General features: G+C 34.2%; 1 long non-coding RNA gene across 1 annotated transcript; it reads left to right on the forward strand.

Moving 5' to 3' along the window:
- The first annotated feature begins 15,752 nt into the window (after positions 1–15,752).
- LOC121138743 lies at positions 15,753–21,104 on the forward strand. Its single transcript, XR_005875603.1, has 3 exons — positions 15,753–15,792; positions 17,971–18,012; positions 20,009–21,104. It is a non-coding gene; the product is annotated as an uncharacterized LOC121138743 (long non-coding RNA).
- Positions 21,105–21,385: the final 281 nt, after the last annotated feature.

Genomic DNA, 21,385 nt, shown 5'->3' on the forward strand with positions numbered 1-21,385 from the left:
TCCCAGTGACTCAGACAGCTCTTATTGGCAGAAGTGTTTTTTATGAGTCAGCATACTTGTCTTGCCACTTTCTTAACTCTATATTCATGGTTTTATGAGCATTGTATATATGCAGTTCAACTAATATTGCATACATTTTAAAGACAGAACCTATATAGCTACAGAAATTTCTAACACAGCTAAAAAACGTAATCTTGATGCAAAAACTTTAAGAAGAAGTTTATGGAGAATTCAAACCCTCATGTGAAAGCTTGTAGTAACAAGAAAGTTCACTGCTGCCATTAAAAAAAGAGAACTAAGTTGAAGATTATACCTGATTGTGAAAAGTAGTTTAACTGTATTTTAAATGAAATGGGGTCAGTAATATGAGAGTTCTACCTGGGAAGCAGAGGGGAGATGGAGAGGGGTGGGTGGTTGGGAGAAATAGGGGGGCAGAGGAGGAGTGGAGGGAGAGGGAACTAAGAATAATATGTGTAAAAAGTTAAATAAAAATATTATATATACAAAACAACAACAACAAAAAAGCTTTGTGGATGAACTAAGCAAATCCTTCCCTTAACATACCACAAGGTTCATGCCTGTCTGGTATGAATACTCAAGAAATGTTTAGATGTGGTGAAGTTAATGAATGTTAAATAAGCTTTTACATTGTCCCACTGACAACGTCCCATCAGGAATACTTGTATTTGGAAGACAAAAAAGAATCTCACACAGTTATTCATGTACACAAACTAACTAAAAGTAAGTGATTTGTCCATTCCTTGAAATGCAAGACTCTGCTTATTCATAGATAATATACTGATGGCAATGGTGTTCAGAATGTAATACAGATTGGTGGTCTTTTCTGTGGAAAGCTATTAGAAATAGCATGTGCATAGAGATGAAATTGTATGACACAGGTTACTTTGATCAATAATCTTTTATAAAAAATTAAGATTTATATGTTTATTTATTTTTTATTATTTATTCAATATTCTGCCGGAAAATATTCCTAGACATCAGAACAGGACCCCAGATTACATTACTGATGGTTGTGAACTACCATCTGGTTGCTGGAAATTGAACTCAGGACCTATGGAAGAACAGACAGTGCTCTTAACCTCTGAGCCATCCCATCAGCCCCTATAATCAGTAATCTTTAAAATAGAAAATATAGCCCTTGCTAAACATTGGAAAATGAAAGGACTATATCTAAAACCATAATATTTCTGAGAAAGTATAAAATTGATAAGAAGAACCTAAAGACAAATATTGTGTGTTACTGAGAGACAAAGCCACCAGGGACAGATAAAGAAAAAGGAAAGTTGAAATTGCACATATATTGTTGTGGTTGCCTGTAGGGATGATAATGTCGTCACAACTTCTTTACATTTCTTGCAATACACAAAATGCATTATTTGATAAATTTGAATACTATTAACATACAATAATCCAAATATATTTGATTTGTGAGATAATTATTATATAAAGACATAATAATAAGGATTTTATGCTTATATACCCATTTCTACAGTAAATCACAAACTCTGTGCTTCATATCTTAGGAATGAATTTTTCCTTTTCTTTGTAAGTAATCTTTAAAGATCCTGTAATATTTATATTTAAGAGCATTCCAATTTTGCTTCTGAAAACTTCTAAATCTCCCAAGTCCATTGTAAAATAAAAAGTTGATAAAAGAATCATCACATACATACTTACCTATTTTTCATAACATATTGATACAATATAATGTGCTGCATACAGTATCATAAAAATTAAAAGATTTACAAATCTATTCATTTTAGTTTTGGGTGGCTAAGAATAATAAGATAACAATTTCAAAGCATAAATTTTTGGTTTAAGTTTTTTGGTGAGTAAAAGAATTTTCTTTAGTAGTTTCTAAGACTTGATATTTTTTTCTGATTATCTTAAAATGTTGTTAACTTTCAGAATGAAAATATATAGATGAGTAAACAAAAAAGTTGTTGAATTACATGCTCTGTTTTATTTGTTACTATAATTTCAGAACTTGAGAAGTAGGGAATAGTAATTTATTATAATTGCTATTGAAATTCAGAAGCAAACATAAATTATGCATCTGTAGTGCCAACACAGAAGCTAGATGAACGAGTATTTACATCTAAATATCTTTATTCATTTGATGCAATTATGACTTGATTCAAGTATTATTTGCATCTCTGTTTACCTTAATATATTCATACTCCTGAAACTGTTATTTGGTAAGACATACTCTAGTGATTTTCAATGCATAATATTACTTCAAGATATAAATATGAAGAACAGAATAACTGATTTTAATTCACCCTGTTTCAACTAACAAACTTAAACATCTAAAAAGGAATTAATGAAAAATCAATCAAAGTAATGAATATGTTTATATGGAAGTTTAAAATAAATAACACTGAACCATGACTGGAAAACTTAGAAGTTCTAGAATTAAACATGATTTTGAGAAGATAGAATTTTATCATTTGTCAAACTATAAAAACATTGGAATAATTTATTGAAATTTGTTTAGATCTTCTCACAGGGAAGTAAATTTTAAACTCACTGAACTATCTAGACTCATTATCTCATGTGTACTTATTTGCCTACATATTGTTGTTTTATATATATATATATATACATATATATGGGTATACACATAAAGATAGATGATTGATAGATTGATTGCTAGATTCATAGATACATACATACATTGGGCCAATGTCTTTGAACCATAACAATTATCTACATACCAATATATTAATGAAGATGTGATAAGTGAAAATCACATTCTAGTGGTAAGCAACACCTTTCAGATTGGACTTTTTACCAATACAAAGTGAGATTAATCATTCTTGGTACCAGAAACCTCAGCAACTTCCCAGGCCCAGTGAGTGTGAGGACATTAAAAAATAATCGAATACCACTAGTTTGCCACACAAGGTTAATACCTTATATATTGTACAACTCACAGAGATGTGTAGTTGGCTTCTTCAATCAAAGAAGATTATGGTGTCCGTTGTCTTCATAGCAAAGGGAGACCAATATACACAAAATAAAAACAGACTCAGTGCATTTTATTTCCATATTTTATGCACACAAATGCATATAATCGTATGGGAGCTGCTAACAACCATGGGCTATTGGTTCACAGACAAGGAAGTGGATGGCCCCCATCGAGGGAAAGGGGAACTTCAAATACAACAAGTTTACGCGCATCCTGAAACACATTGTAAAAGACAAAGACGACTGAAAAACTTCAAATACCAGTCAATGTTCCGTGTTGCCACCTGGGGTATTGCTGAGGTTTTTTTCCTGGAACCTGTTGCATACTCTATTTTACTGCTTTTTGGCTTTCTTGTTTTGTATTTATATACTCTCAGCCTCTTTGGGCCATGTGTACCTGGAAATGGGATCTTCTGTCATTACCTGACTACAAAGTAAGGTTATTTAAATTACAGGCAGTCTTCTCCCTCTGTGTAGTAACTGCAGCCCTCACTGAGTCAATATGTTTTTTCAGAGAATGGTATCCACTCAATTTTTTCTGAATGACAGTTAAACTTTCAAATAAAAAAATGATAAAAGGATCTATTAACTCATGGATGAAGACATGGAAAGATTCAAAGAGGAGTAAAAGAGCAGGGATAAAGAGAGAATGTGATCTTATTCTATTTCAACTAAACACACTTTTAAAAAGTTACTCTCCACACCTATAATTCTATATATTATACATATTAGTTAAAATATGATTAAAGCCATTTTCTCAACCCTTTTATCACCTGTGTATAGTAGGGCTACTGATTTTCTTGAGTTGATCTTGTATCCTGCCAGTTTCATGAAGGTGTTTTTTAGATGTAAGTGTTCCCTGGTAGACTTTGGGTCACATATGTAAATTATAATATCATCTGAAGATAGTGAAAGGTTGACCCCTTCCTTTCCAATTTGCATCCCCTTGATCTCCTTTTATTTTCTTACTGCCCTAGCTTTGAGCACAATATTGAAGAGGTATACGGACAGGGGACAGACTTGCATTGCTCCTGATTTAGAGGAATTGCTTTGAATTTCTCTCCATTAAGTTTGATGTTGGCTGTTGGTTTGTTTTATATAGCTTTTATTATGTCTAGGTATGTTCCTGTTATCCCAGATTTCTCCAAGACCTTTATCATAAAGGGGTGTTAGATTTTGTCAAAGGTCTTTTTCAGCATCTAGTATGATGATCATGTGATTTTGTTTCTCAGCTTGTTTATATGGTGGATTACATTGATGGATGTCCGTATGTTAAATCATCCCTGCATTCCTGGTATGAAACCTCCTTAATCATGGTGAATGATTTTTCTAAAGTTTTCTTGGATTCAATTTGCCAGTATTTTACTGAGTATTTTTGCATCAATGTAAATGAGGGATGTTGATCTGAAGTTCTCTTTCTTTTTTATTTTTGGTTTTAATGAGACAGGGTTTCTCTGTATTGTTTTGGAGGCTATCTATCGGTTCAGCCCGGCCTTGAACTCACAGAGATCTGCCTGCCTCTGCCTCCCGAGTGCTGGGATTAAAGGCATGCGCCACCACAGCCCGGCTGAAGTTCTCTTTCTTAGTTGTGTCTTTGTGTGGCTTGGTTATGTGATTGAAGCCTTGTAAAAAGAGTTCGGTAAAGACCCTTGTGCTTATATTGCAGGGAATATTGTGAGGAGAATTGGTATAAGATGATTTTTGAAATTCTGGTAAAATTCTTCACTGAGGTCATCTGGCCTTGGGCTTTTTTTGGTTGGGAGACTTTTGATGCACTGCTTCTATTTCCTTAGGTGCTATAGGTCTCTTTAAATTGCTTGTCTGTTTTGATTTAATTTTGGTAAGTGGTATCTATTTATCCAGAAAATTGTCCATTTCCTTTAAATTTTCAAATTTTGTGGAGTATAGTTACTCAAAATATATTCTATATTTCCTCAGTGTCCATTGTTATGTCTCCCTTTTCATTTCTGATTTTGTTAATTTGCATGTTCACATTCTGCTGTTTAACAAGTTTGGAGACAGTGGTAAACTCCAAGCACAGGCAGGCGGCCCATAAATGGGCCCTGGTTTACCTAGTCCCATGGATGTAACAGGCGACTAGCATGGTATGGTGTGTTGGCTGAATGATAAACAGCAAGATATTCTCTGATAAAGTAAAATTTAGACATTCTTTTAAAATTTCAAGCCCTACAGACAATATTAGAAGAAAACTCCAACTCAAGGAAGTTAACTATATCCACAAAACACAGGCAATATATAATTCTACACCCTCAAAGCCCAAATCACAGAGAGAGAGAGAGAGAGACAGACAGACAGACAGACAGACAGAGAGAGAACACAAAACTAGCTACTACAATAAAATAACACTCTGTGCATATACACAAAGGACACAAAATCCTACCAACAAGGACAGTTGCTCAACCATGTTTTTTGTATTTTTGTTTGTTTTCTTTTGTTTCATTTTTTTGAGACAGGGTTTCTCTGGGGCTTTGAGGCCTGTCCTGGAACTAGCTCTTGTAAACCAGACCAATCTGGAACTCACAGATCTACCTGCTTCTGCCTCTGACTGCTGGGATTAAAGACACACCACCACTCAGCTACCCATGTTATTTGTACCCTCCTTTAAAATAGTCAGCAATTAGAAACAACCTAAATGTCCCTAAGCCAATAATGTTTAAAGAAACTGTGGTACATGTCCAAATAAATATTACTCAGCTGTTAAAACAGTGACATCATGAAATATCTAGGCAGAATAATGGAACTAAATAGAGCTTTTTCCTGATTGATGTAGTCCAGACCAAGAAAGAGAAAGGTGTCATATAGGGATTCTATCTGTTACATCATGGATAATCTTGCTACATTCTACATACACAAAGTATCAAAGTAACAAGGAGGTCTCAAGGGGAGTGCAAGGATATCTCTGGGAAGGGGAAATAGAATAGATTTTTCAAGTAGTCTGTGGGTGGCTGGGTGTGTGAACAAGAGGGATGGGTGAAGGGGCTGGATGGAGAAAGGGAGAGAGTATTGGTAGAGACCACTAGAATTGGCAATATTTGGGGAATTTTATTTTGAAACCTAGTACAGGGGAAATTCCCTGTATTCTAGGATAGTGACCATAGAAAACTCTCTTCATAATGAAACATATGGAGCCCAAACAGACCATCTTCCACAACAAGGCAAGGTTCCCAACAGGGGGACTTGGACATAATCCCAAGCACAAAACCTTCAACACATAATATGTGCTGCCTGCAAGATAAAATGTGACAGTCAGCATAGATGTTCTAAGAGTACCCAATATATGGCTAGTCCAAATTTTGACCCCATTCTTCACACTAGTTGGATGGCCCGGAACTAAAGTCAGGACAGCTTAGAGAACCATGAGAGAATCAACCATGATGGGAAAAAAGTCAAGGAAACTATTCCTGATTATATCCTGCTATATTCATAGATTGATTGATACCTAGCCAAATTGTCATCAGAGAGGTGCCATCCAGAAACCAGTAGAAGCAGAGGTAGATGCCCACAAGCAAATACTAGGCAGAACCAGATAACTCTACAGAAGGGGGGTGATAGGAGATTGAAGGATTTAAGCTACCAGGAGATCATGGGTCACAGAATCAACTAAGCAGGACTCATAGAGGCTCACATTAACTGAAGTGAAAAACATGGACTCTGTATAGATGTGACCTAGATCCTTTGCATTTACCTTATTGTGTAGATTGGTATTCTTATGGGACTCCCAACAATGGAAGTTGGGAGTATCTTTGACTCTTTCATTTTGTTTGGGACCTTTTTCCTCTTATTGTATTGTCACTTCCTGTTGTGATATGAAAGTTCATGTCCACTCTTATCAAGTATTGTTAGGCCAAGGTAAGCATATATACAAGGAATGCCTGCTCTTTTTCTTTGTGGGCCCACCTGTCTTTCTGTTTGTTTGTTTTAAGTGAAACAGAGGAGGAGTGGATCTGGGGAAAAGAGGAGTTGTAGGGAGGGACTGGCAGAATGGAGGCAGGAAAAAAAAACAACAGTAGGGTTATAATGTGTGAGGGAAGAATGAAAGTTTTTTGAATAAAACAGATGAAATGTCTGAAATTCATGACACATAGAAGAAACTTATGAGTCCAGAAATGAGATTTCCTACTAACTAAGCTTACTTTTCTCTTATTCATATATTTGGTTTATATTTCCGTGATTAGCTTTCTCATTTGTTTTTATTTGCTTGCATAATTTTCTATATATAATGCTAGCATATAAGGGAGAAAATCTTTTTCTAAATTTTATATTCCTAATTGGTACTCTGCCATCCCCATTGTTTCCTCAAAACTCTGTTGAATAATGAGTATAATTAAATTACTTGCTGGTCTAGCAAGAAGTTATCAAATAGAAAATGAATATTTGGCACCATTAAATATGCCCAACTCTACAATTTCAGGTAAACAAAATAGACCAAGCTTCAAAGCTTTGTTCCAGAGAACAACCATATGGACAACATGTGGCCATAAATATATTAACTATTAGTGCTTGTCTTTCTCTACTCATGCATTGCAACATTGTCATGATGCTGGAGTGGTAGAGGTTGTATCTTATTTTCATTTTATCACCAACTCTACACTCATGGAGTTTATAGTTCAATGAGTGAGCATGTAATAAGATAGACTGATAATTTGTCTGTATTGACAAAACCCAGGCCATTAGCTGAGCTGGGGTGGCAAAGTCTGGTCATGAAAAAGGAAAATCATAATTGCAGGAGATACTTATCTTCTGCCTGTATGAAGATTTCTGATTAAATCTCTAAGCTGAATAAACTGATAAATTACCTAGGCCAGGAATAGGGACAAAATTAGGAGCTGTATTCTAGAAATATGTGTGAGGCAGAGGAATATGAAATTTATAACAATAAATTCTAAGAAATATGTGCATTTATAACAATATTGAACATAGGAACTCCCTAAGTAATATGTCTCATTGAATCTCAAGGAGACACAGTGCAGAATTTTCAATGTATGAATAGGCCACCACACAGTATATAATGTCCATTTATAAATATTTTCTCTCTCTTTGTAGTAATGTGACAGAAGCCATTGTGAGAAGAATTTTAATGTTACAAGACTAAGTTCCATGTCATGAAAATTAACTTAATCCCTCTAAAATAAGGGAGCATCATGCATCCAATCTCATCTGACTTGAAATATTATGGACGATAGTACTTTTACTTTTTGAATACTTAACTTTCTTGGGGTAATTAACTTTATACTGTCCTTACTTATATTATGTTCTGTTTATGTTTCCTTAAAAGATTTTATGTGTACTTGTTTTATTTTATTTAATTAAAAACAATCTTATTTACATACAAGTCCCAGTTGCGTTTCCCTCCCATACCCTCATGACCCTCACCATCCTCCTGTCCCACCCCAACCCCATACCCTTGTCCATTCCGCAGGGAGGATGGGCCTTCAATAGGGGATCATCAAAGTCTGTCATATCATTTGTGGCAGGGCCTGGGTCCTACCCCATGTATCTAGGCTAGGAAAGCAGCACTCTATAAGTAATGGACTCCCAAAGTCCATTCGCGCTCTAGGGAAAAATACTGGTTCTACTGCCAGAGGCCCCATAGAGTGCCCAGGCCTTCTAACTGAAAGGTGGCCTGATTTGTTTCTTTTCAAAGTATCCAAATGTTCAGGTTTAAGCATGGTATGAATACCCATAACCAGTTATCTTATCTCAACCTCCAAGTATCTGGGATTGATAGTTCAAGAATTTCTTTCATTGCACAATGAAATAAAACTCTTTCTCTTAAAAAACACTGCATTTATATTTTCAGAGAGGAACTTGTATCATCTAATGGAACTTCTTTGGCTGTTGAAGGTAAATATTCTTTTAGGCTTACTCTAGAGATATTTTGTTGAATTGATCTCAAAAGCCATGCAAATATCATGACATATATTGTGTGCACATTTGATTAGAGTAATCCTCCTTTCATCTGCTGTGTCATTCCTCTTTTCTTTCATTTAAGAAAATAAATATATCTCATTTCAAACAGTGACAAATGATTGCAATTATAAAATACAAGGGCCCTTCACTGCTGAGCAGTCTCTCCAGGTCCTAGACGAGAGATACTTAATTTACATCAAAGGAGTTGTTTTAAACATTTGTCGGCTTCTAATCAGCACTGCTTTCCTGTACACTCCAGGATGTTTAGAAGATACAGTCCCATCCTATGCATGTTTAAAAATGAACCAAATTGCTACTAATGTGGAATCAGAGTTGATGAGTACCTGGGCTCACATCTAATCAGGTATGGCATGTCCTTATAATCAAGCACAGCTTTTGAATGCATCCCAGACTTTTCACAAGTTGAATGTACTTATTGTACAAAGAGCTTTAACTTGAGGCCCCGATTTGGTGTCTCTCTGGACTCCCACTCAGCTTTCCTGCAAGATGGAAATGGAAAGAAGACAAGTGAAGCACTTGGGACTTACAGTAGACCAAACCTTACTCACCAGGGCTGTGGGAATCATGGGAAGACTTTGGCTCTTTATGTGTGTTAGCTCCACACCATAGTAAGATGGACTGCATCAAGTGGGAATCACATAATAATTATTCCTCTAGCCTAATGGCAATTTGATCAATAATCCCTGAAGACTGTATAATTTACAACTTGTTTCTTCTTTCTGTCTGACTTTGTTTCCCATTCTAAAGGCTAATAACATTTGATATTTTACTTATACAACTTCCAAATAAGAATTACATGCTGATTATCTCATTAACAGTAAAGAAAATGTAAGATTGTAGAATAAAAATTAGAAAATAGAAAATAAGTAGTAATGTATAAAATGGAAAGTCCAAAAAGAAAATTCATCTCCTAATTACACTAATTACAGAAGACATATTGATATATACAAGAGTCTTTTTGCACATACAACTAACTGATTTTGCATGTCTCTAGCTAATATGCAGACTTAGCTTTTTCTTTAAGTTTTTTCCATTGAAGTTCATATAAGAATGCACATGCAGTATAAATTGGGACTGATGGACTAAATAAAGAAGAGGACACAAAGTTTATTTGGCAGGGAAGGAGGTTGGATCTGAAAGGGTTTGAAGAAGAGAGTAAATATGAATAAAATACATTTGTATGAAATAATCAATGAACTAGCAGGAAATAAAGTCCAGTTAATTTCCAGCATTATAAAGAGTCATTTCTATCAAATTAATGGGAACATGAAAACAATGAATGCTCAAATTCATCACTGATATGAAAGCATTGGCTGCATTTAATGTAAGCTTCCAGTAAAATTTTAAGTAACTATTTTACTCATTTTTCTGATTAAATATAAATTATGACTTCATTGATATTGACAATGTGGGCAGTGCTGCTTACTTCCTATCTAATCAGACTGGTTTAAAGTGTAAATATTTTTCTATAATCACGTGAAATTCTTCCTGAACTAAGAAACAGGTATATTACAACAACATCATGATTCTAGCCAGGTTTAGCCAGAGAAAACACTACCAACAACAATTACACAGAAATGTGAAATCCATTACAGTAAGTGGAATAAAATATTGTACATGCTTTACAGTAGATGAGATAATACAAAAAGGTAGGATATTTCTTATATATTTCAGTTGAAATTTTGTGGCCTGAGAATCAGGAACAATTTGTCACCTTAAACATGTCAGCAACCACTGACAAACATACCAGAGGTTGTATTTCTATATCTATTCAGACATCTATAAATTCATATCTATATAACCTGTGAGCAAGCTCGATAACTTGATTGAGATTTTTGATGATAAAATAGTTGTTGGGCAATAACTAAATTAATTCTGTGGTGAACTATTAAGGAACTGATTTAAATAAAATTATGTCACATTCCCAAAATGGCCATATGAGAATGTGGACGAATTTTTGTTTCCCATTCAAATACACACTGTGTATGAGGAGGAGAAGAGAGATGAGCTGTATAAAATGTTTTTTTCACTAAAATGTTAATATTTAATTATCGTATTATGAAGGCCAAATTTATGAACATACACATCTAACATAATAAATAGAAAAACCCAGAGACAGATATTGGGCTTCAAGCTTCAAATTGAGCGTCAAAATAAGTAGTTGGTCACTAGCTCCAAACCAGTACTTCAGGCAGAATGGGCTGATCTTGCTGCCTTTCCTCAGTATGGATAGAGAATCCTGAAAATGAATGCCTTTCTATTCTCAATGTAGCTGGAGAATGAATGCCTGATACTATACCTTGTTCCTGTTTTATATACCTCCCTAATGCTGGGATTAAAGGTATGTGATCCCATGTGCTAAGATCATCTTTGTGTGGGATGTTTCTCTTTAGGACTGGATCAATCTTGTGTAGATCTGGGTGGCGTCGGACTCACAGTGTTTCAACCACCTCTTAATCCAGGATTAAAGTTGTATACCACCACCTACTAACTTCTGGTTTCTGGGATTAAGGTGTGTGCCTGGTTTCTATGACTAGTGGAACACTGTGCTTTCTAAGTCCTCAGAAAGCTTTAATCAAACATAAATAGTATATCACCACATACACAAACCATAATAATACTCTAGCCATCTTAGTAACAAAAACTTTTTAAGATTTTAAAAACTATCATCAACCCTAATTAATATTTTATACCATTTATTGTCATTTTATTTTTACTTATGAATATACAATATTTTTCTCCACTAGACTGTGTGTTTCAAGTTTGAAAGAATATTTAATGTGATACATATTTGATATTTAGTATTTCTGAATTTGTCTGTAAATAAATATAGTGAAATATATTATTCATTGCACAAATTCTGTTAATGTCTTTAAGACTGTAGGATAGTGTTTCAAAATATGTAATTGCAAATCAAAAATATATACAGTAATTTTTTCAGGAACATATTACAATGTTATATGCATATATACATATATAAATATGGAAAACTATTATCTTGAGAAAATATAGTCTAGGTTATGATGACAATGTAAGAATCAAGTTTAACTTAAGTATTTCCAAATACCAGCAATTTATTTATTATCAATTAGTTGTTTGTTATCTGAGTGAAATAACACTTATTACTTCTGTCTTAAAAATTAACAGTATATAAAATTAATAACAATTTAAAGTGAGTTGTTTGCCAAAACAGTCCCTGACAGATACTCAATGTTTCAAGAATGTTAACAGCCATCTTTGCCTTTGCCATTTTTAAAATTACATGAAAAGAATAATGCACTATCAGAAAACAGAGGGAGAAAATGGAATCTTGGGATAGGAAAACAAAGGTAAATAAATTGTAGGAAAAAAAGTGGGTTTCACGACTCCATATCTACTTTGTAACTTAGGATGACCTAGAACCTCTATTACTTTTTCTCTACCTCTTCAATTCATGAATTACAGGCATTTATATTACCATCCCAAATGTTTTATGCTGGATTTTGTATTTCTTATGCAACCAATACAGTAACTAATAATATACAAACCAAATCCCAATAAATAAATAAATACATATACACTCATTAGTTAGTATCCTTCAAGAAAACTAGGAAGATGCTGGTTTTCTTATGTACAATGTAAAAATAATTATTATTTGACATTCATTAGAAACAATGTTTTGTATGTTAGTCTTAATGAAAATGAAGTGTTTTGTGGTATATTGCCTTATAAAACATTGCAATTATACGGCAAATTATCTAAAATAGAATTATTAAGAGTATTGATAGCAGAGAGCATTTTGTTAAAATTTACAATAATTTTCAAGTCTAGTTTTTGAAGACATGCTGACTATGATCTATGGCGGTAAATTGATTCCTAATAACTTTTGGGCATAAGACAGAAATGGTGTACCTGTTTGGCATAAAGTTTTTTATATTATACAGTTGTACTTATTGATATTAACATTTCAGTAAACAAATACTAATTTTGTTATTTGCACTACTATGCAGTGGATAACTATTATTTCAAATCAATGTTAAATATTTCAGCAGAATAGTTTTAAATTTTTCATTTATTTTATTTATATCCATTGCTTATGTTCATTAGTTACACCTATATTTTAGTACTAAAAATAACAGTAAAATATGCTTTCAAATTTTAATAGTCTGTCAGATTCTTTTGGGAAATTTAAATTCTGCATGCTGTGTTATATGAGCAATAATCTAATAAACAATCTTCAGAAATGAATAAACTCATAGTATGATCAAAATGGAATGTAACTTTAATTAAATGTAGTGGCTGAGCCTCTTTTAAGCTAGAATGGTATTGACTTAAATACCATTTTAAGAAATAGTCTCCTCAGGGAAAAACATACCAGTTGTTTAACTCACTAACTTTGTTGGTGTCCTAAGTTATCAGTATTTCCAAGCTATAATTTTAATTGGCAAGTTAAAGCAAGCAGCTTCCAAGATATGTCACCACAGAGTGGGGCATAACTGATCACTCAGTGTTTGGGAGCTGATCAGGCCTAGCCAATGATCTGTTCCTAGTTGTCCTATGAGAAATGATCACCATCATACCATTTTCAAGGCTGCGTTCAGGACCAACAACATTGAGAAACTGTGAAAAACATTAGAAGTTTAAACTAGACTAAGCATACTGTGACAAAATTTTAAAGTGGCATTCCAAATCCGGCTCATAGTGAATGCCAAAGAAGAGATCAGCTGGACAAATTCACTTTAGTTCTCTACTCTCTGATGGCAGACCAGGAATCTCAAATTCTGAAAGCTATTCTATTGGCCAAATTAAGAAAATTCAGAGTTATCAATTCACATGCATGTGCACACAGTGTTAAATTATATATTTTACGGGGTAAAAGCTGAAGTGAGAGGTATCATATGAGTGTTCTCTAGACAATTACACTGGGAGGAGAACAAAGTCCTTATTTTCCTCTTGTTTTCAAAGGAGAGAAATGTGTATCTTATGAAATAAATTATCTATTCAAAATGAGAGCCCTTTATAACTACTTCAAAATATGTGCTTTTCTTGGGACAAGTCTAAAGAAGACACTGGGGACACAGATGCAATTTGAAGCATTTCATTTCTGCATTACTGGCATAGTCTCTGTTATTAAATCGTCTCTCACAGTCAAAGAAAAAATAGAATACTGAACTGTGTGTCAAGCAAAGGGAATAGAAAAACAACCCACAAACTCAATACTGCTCAGTCCAATTTATAAAGTTATTTGAGGCAGGTAATTCAGATTCTGGGGGAAAAAACTGTCTTTCACTTAAATACCAAAAGATCTAATTTAATGCAGTTGATGTCTCCATCTCACACAGGAAAGCTGTTTCATCTTCATTTAACAGAGATTGCTAGAATATGGAGTAACAGTGGGTTTATATGCTTTGCTTATGTATTTATTTTCAAAAGACAGCTGTGATGCCATCATATTTTGAGTGCTATTTGCAATCTCCTTTCTTATTTTAGAATGTTCAACGTGTGAAATGGACACAGTAGTGATGTCTTTATTTTAAAATATCTCAACTTGGTAAACAGGAAGAATTAATTAGTGAAATACATAGCAAATGCCTAAAAATTGAGGATGTTATCATTTCACCTAATATGATATTTTTTAAAAGAATAGGAAGTCTATAGATTCCACTCTGTGAATGATTTTTAATAACTGCTATCAATAATGGAATTATACAGTCCTTTCTGATAAGTGATTCTTTTCTTGCCCTGTAACTGCTGATTTTTGTTTCTATCTTAATTCCATTTCTTGATTGTTTCATCTGAAATACCCATTCACTTAATAATGTAATATTAAAAAGCTGAAGAAATTAAGCAGAGAAATAAAAACAATTTTAATGTTGGATATAAATGGATAGCCAAGTTCTATTTACACAAATAAAAGTCAAAATGAGACTTCATTTAGGTATATAATTGAAATTATTCAGATCAATGGGTAGTTAGATTTGTAGAAATGGATCTGAACAAAATAATGCACAGTTGTTTGTAAAGAGAAGCCTTCCCGCCAGCCTGGTTCCAGAGCCGCATGAGTCCCAAATAAACACATAGGAGGCTATATTAATTATGAAGCTGTTGACCTTGCTTGTTTCTTACTGGCTAGCTCTGACTTAAATATTTATCCCATAATTGCTAATCTAAGTAGTTCTCTTACCTGAGAGGTTTCCGGGCTTCCTACCCCATGGCATTACATCATGACTTTCTGTGTTTCTCCTTCCCAGAGTCCTCCTGGACTCCTTGTCCCACCTATCTTGGTTCTCTATTGGCTAACAGTGCTTTATTGACATATACACAGGACTTCCCCAACAGTTGTTAAGTAAGGATACAACTATAGTATGTCCTGGTTTCTGTTCATGTTAATTCATACAGCTTGGCTGTATTGTCTAAAGTCTCTCTTTGTATTCCCAAATTTATTTGCAATATAGTTTACAGATTTTCCTTTCATCCAAATGTACCAAATATATACTCTCAAACACTCATTATTATACTAGTTCACATCATAACTGTTTTCATTTTATGTGGAGAGCTGCGCCACACCGCGCCTCAAAGATGGCGCCGGCTTCCGCATTCCACCATCCTGACGGTGAGTGCGCTCGGTAATAAACAACTCCTTATTTGGCCTGCTCCCATCCCGCCGGGGTCACGCCATCATCATCAGATTGCTTATGCATTCTGGTGAGCCTATGGCTTGCACACACGTGGCTGCTCAGGGTTGGCTGGCCTCGGCTATTTAGGGAGCAGGAGGGGTTTTTCCCGTGGCTGCCTCCACGTTGTTTCAAGGTTCCTGAATAAACCGCTGATGAGAAGGATTCCTGAGTCGCATCTTCCTTGCTGGTCGAGGTAGTCGTGACAATTTTATTCTTTATCTTCCTAGATTTGGCAGATAGAATTTCTTCAGATAATTAAACTTTTTAAATCGCCCTCATCAGTCTCTCATTTTGAGAGTTTCTAAATCAAACATCAACATGCCTATCATTCTAATAATCATAGAATCAGACAGTTTAGTAATTTTCAGGTTTAGCAGGCTTCGTCTTTATTCTTAGAGGTTAGTTTTAGAGACTAGTCTTTCATAATATGAAATGTAGATGTCAAATACCACAGAGTCAAATTTCTGCATATTCACCAGAGAAATGTGAGAAAATTAAAAGGAGATTCCTATGTGCAACTAAAAAAATGACAAAAAAATAAAACAATAGTGTCATATACACTCAAATGAAACTCTTAGTATTTCCTTGCTAGTATAATATGCTAATTCTTTTTCTACATCTAGTGTAATAAAATGTTTATTTATTTCCTCTGTCCTTTTGGTTAGTGGTTCTGAGCACTTGATCATTTTAAATTATGTAACATTTTTTAGTTGTTATCTGTGAAATCAAATTGCAGAAAAATTTCTCCCATGCCATTTCAATACTATTTTAAAAATGTCTACACTTCTCAAATAATGTCATTAATCCCTTCCTGTTATTTTAATGAATTAATTATGCATTGTTTTTAATCTGAAAATATAGATACTTTAGTTTTAGATGCAGTAAGTTGTAATGGTCAGGAGGATAAAAATATGACTTTGAGGGGATGTTATTCAGCCTCAGAGAAGATTATTAGGTGCTCAATATCAATCTATTAATACACACAGTACATCATATCATGAGTATGACATGACCAGGCAAGCCTTGTCTTTGGGTGAAGATTGCTACCAATATAGTTGTTATGATTGCAAATGTGCAGAGTAAGATTTTGAAAGCTATAGTGTAGTGAATAGAATTCAAGTGTAAATATAAGTAAAGGAACATGGAAAATATCATTTGTTGCCAAAATTTGAACACTGAGTTAGACCACATTAAACCTATGTGTTCTGTTTTTGGAATAGTTCTTGACTCAACATTTATAGCAGTATATAAAGATTTTCTTGAAAAATAGACATGGATATATATTCAGTGTAACAATGGTCAGGAGACTTGAGAAGTTCTGTGGTCAAAGATTCATACTATTTTTGTTGTTGTTGCTTGTTTTGTTTTTGTTTTTTAGCAAAACTGAGTTTGATTTCCAGTACCCATTTTATTCTGGAGACATCTGATACCTCCAGCTTCCCCAGTCACTTGCACTAAAGTGCACATGCCTCAGATCAGACACACGTACATGATCTAAAACAATGAAAACATGTATTTTAAATGAAATACTTCTAAAGCAAGGATCTTGGGACTAATAGTTTTTCAGCTTTCTATACAATGTCAAGTAAAACTCATCAAGATGAAACAAATACTTAAGAAAATTAACTCTGATTTTATTACAGTCAAGAGAACACTTTCAGCCAGGTGGTGGTGGTGCACCCCTTTAATTCCAGCACTCAGGAGGCAGAGGCAGGCAGATCTCTGTGAGTTCGAGGCCAGGCTGTACCGACAGCCTCCAAAACAATACAAAGAAACCCTGTCTCATAAAAAACAAAAAAAGAGGACACTTTCAAGTGTTCTTAAAGCCTATGAAAAAGAAGGCAACACATTTAAAATCAGGAAGCTACTAAGAAGCTAGTTGAGGCTCTGCAATCCAAGCATTCCAGATTAAATAAATTTACATTACCATCTTGTTTCTCTTGTTGTAAACATCTGACCTTACAAAACAACATCTTGTATCAGACTTTATGTTTCCAAATAAAGAGTACAAACATTTTTGTTTATCTAATATACTTATATTGAGGAAGAAATGTAAATTGCAACAGATTAATTGTTCTCATTATAGTTGGAATACTTTGTACTTTTTTCACCATTGTCACCTTTTGTTATGCAACTTCTGTAATAGAAAAATCAATACTAGCTACATTTTCTAATTAAATTCTAACTATTCTAATGAAATTCTTAAATACTCAATGTCAATAGAAAATTTTCCCATGTTTTGCTTTCTAAAAATATTAAGAAAACATTTAGATGATATTACTATATGTTACATTGCACAAATATGTATGTATATATATACACCCATAAAGCTCCCCGAGTCAAACACTAGGGAATTTCTGTTCTATCCTAGATATGCAGTATTTTGGTGTGAAGCTCCAGGCATACTATAAAGGTAAGTATTATCAGGTAGATATAAGATGGAACTCTTTTAAAATATGACTAATAATTTCCAACATCAAATGTTCATAATGAAACCCAAAAGAGATAATGTATTTAAACCACTTGGAAGCCAAGTGTGATTGTTTGCAACTATAATCACAGAGATCAGGCATTAGAAACAAGTTGATTGTTATAGTTTAAAAGACAGTTTTGGGTGCTTCATTCCAGGTCAGCTTGAGCAACAGAGTGAGATCCTGTCTCAGAAGAAGAAATTAATTAATTAAAAATAAAACACTTAAAATTTTGAATCATACATTTGAAAATAGTAAGTTTTATGCTATAGGATACAATTATATAAATTGCAAAATATTATTTTATAAAAATATAAAAACATTATATATTTAAGACATAGAAATATGCAGTTTAAGTATATATAATTTACAAAAATGACTTCATTTAATTATGCCAGATATCTATTATTCAGATTTTAATATTTTCCTTTTTTTCCTTCTCCTAATGTGAATTGTAGGGTCAATGCTTAATAAGATCATTATTGTTAAAGCTGGGGAGCAGTGTGATATTCTCCACACATATAAATTTCATTCTCAGTTCCTATTATTTTCAACATTATGTATTAGAATATTTTTCATATCCCCAAAATTGGCTTCTTTTATAAACAGACAAAAAGTTTATCAATGTCACTGCTGTTCATAAAACCAAACTGTAAGTATAGAATTTTATTAAGTGTAGAATTGATATTGTTAGTACAGTCTTGCAGTGTAGGCATTTTAAAAATCTGTACATACATACATACATACATACATACACACAAACACACACATACATACATACATAAATATGTTTGGAGAGTATTAAAAGCTTATCAAAAGCTTATTTGCTTTAATAAGTATTCAGTATCTTACTCATATGCTATTGAAATAGATAACCATCAAATATAATAAAAACTATGAATTTGCAAATAATTATTTTCATACGTAATAGAGGTAAGCTAATGCAGAGATTTATGAAATAAATGGCTAGCTAAAAACCTTTTAACACTAATTTAAATATTAAGATTGGATGCTACAGGTACATTGACCCTCTCAAATCTTATCTTATACTCTTGTGAAAAGGCAAAAATCTGATCACCTCTGTATTATTTTATTTCTGTTACAAAAAGAGACCCCCAGGAATATTTAAGAGCTTCTTTGTTTGTTTTCAATATTTTTTGAGATAGGATTTCTTTTTCTATTTAATTTTTGTGTTAAAAAACCAACCACTCAACTGGAGAGCCAGCATAGGACCAAACAAGGCCCCTTGAAAGTGGGTAACAGTTAGGAGGCCTAGGCAGTCTATGGGGCCTCTTGTGGTGGACCCAGTATTTATTACTCATGCATGAAAAGACTTTCAGAGTCCATTTCCCATGGAGAGATACCCTCTCATCCTAAATACACAGGAGAGGGCCTAGGCCTTGCCCCAAATGATGTGACAGACTTTGATGTTCCTCCATGGAAGGCCTCACTCTTCCTAGTGAGCGGATGGGGAGCTGGGGGTGTTTGGTGGGTGGCATAGTGGAATGGGAGGGAACTGGAACTCGGATTGATATGTGAACTAAGATTATTTCTAAATTTAAATAATAAAATAAAAATTATTTTACATATCAATCCCAGTTCTGTCTCCCTCCCATTCTCCCATTACCCCCCACCAATTCTTCATCTCAACCCACATCCACTCCACAGAGAAGGTGAAGCCTCCCATGGGGGATCATTAAACTCTGTCACATCATTTAGGCAGGACCTAGGCCCTCCCCAGTGTATCTTCGCTGAAAGAGTATCCCTCCACAGGGAATGGGCTCCCAAAGCCCATCCAAGCACTAAGAGCTTTAGGAAAAAATTGAACAAGAAAGTTGGTTATGTCTATGCAGTGAAAGTCAGTTTACAATTTTAAATTCTTTTTGGTGCCATCTACCATCTCAAGCACTTATTTATTTTTCTGTCTTTTCTCTGTAGAGATTCCTGAGCCATAAGAAGAGCTTGATGAAGATACCCATTTAGGACTTATTGATGCAAATTCTCTGTCTCTGTAGGTTACTTAGATTTTTATCTTATCAACTGCAAGAAAAATTTTATCAGATAAGGGTAGAAACATGCAATTATCAATATGGTGTTAGGAATCATTTTACTAGGAGAATTGCAATACAATGTTTTCCTGTTTGTCATGATCAATAATGACTTAGGTTATTGAGCATTTTAACAGTAATAGATTTAGTTTCATCATATGGCATTGTCCTTAAATCCAACCAAATGTGTTTGGTAACTCTCATAACATTTCTGCCACTATTGTGCTAATATATCTTGTTTTCATATTTCTGTTGTGGGCTGCACGGTCTGTAGCTAGGTGACATTATTGACTACATTTTGCTTTCAGTAGTATGCATAGTACCTTCCAGCACCATGACACTAAACAACATATATGAAGCTTGTACATAAGTACCACCTCAATTTCTCCATTAGTAAGTGTCAACATCAAAAATAAGGCCTTAGCATATGGTTTTAAGAAAAACAATTAGCCCTACCAATAGCCTATGATGATTGCAAGCATCTGTAGGATCCCTTTTGACAACAACTCAACAAGCTGTATATCATTCCCGTGCCTGGAGTTTTACTTGATGGTATCTCTAACTGTGCCCTTGTCATTCAGTATCATCCAGACACAACAGAGAAGATACACATATTGACTACCAAATACTATGAAAGTATGCACAGTACCTGCACATGTTCAAATAGACAAAATCAAAGTACTTGTAAGAGGAACTGGAACCAGTCTCATCTTAAATAGGGACACCATTGACAACCTTCCTGGGAAATGCAATATCAGTTTTCTCCAATGCAATGTCACTGGATTATACAAGTTAGTCAATACCCCAAACCAAAGAGTAGTACTTGGCCAAGACATCTTGAACTCACAATTTTGTTATCATTTTTGTTTGTATTGTAGAGCTGTTTAGTGTTGGCTATTTTTTGCCTAACAAATTTGTTTTAATATTTTTTTGTTTATGGGCTTCCTTTCTTTCCTTTTGGGTGGTAGGGACAGAGAGAGGGAGAGAGGAAGGAGAGAGAGAGAGAGAGAGACAGAGAGACAGAGAGAGTGAGAATGATAGAGACAGAGAACAGGAAATTGGATTGGAAAGTCAGTTCGTGCAGTGGCACATATATGGAATACCCGATCTGTGAATAAGATGACAAGGGTATCCATAGACCACTTTGGCCAGCACTGGACAGAAAAACAGGGGAAATCAAAGAGATCTGATTTCAATAAGACATTCTGTCAACAACAGCAAAAAGAAGGCATAGAAGAGATTGAGAAGACAAGGACCTCTGTCCTTC

The sequence above is a fragment of the Mesocricetus auratus genome, unplaced genomic scaffold (genome assembly GCF_017639785.1).
Source record: "Mesocricetus auratus isolate SY011 unplaced genomic scaffold, BCM_Maur_2.0 Super-Scaffold_2245, whole genome shotgun sequence".
NCBI classification, from domain to species: Eukaryota; Metazoa; Chordata; class Mammalia; order Rodentia; family Cricetidae; genus Mesocricetus; species Mesocricetus auratus.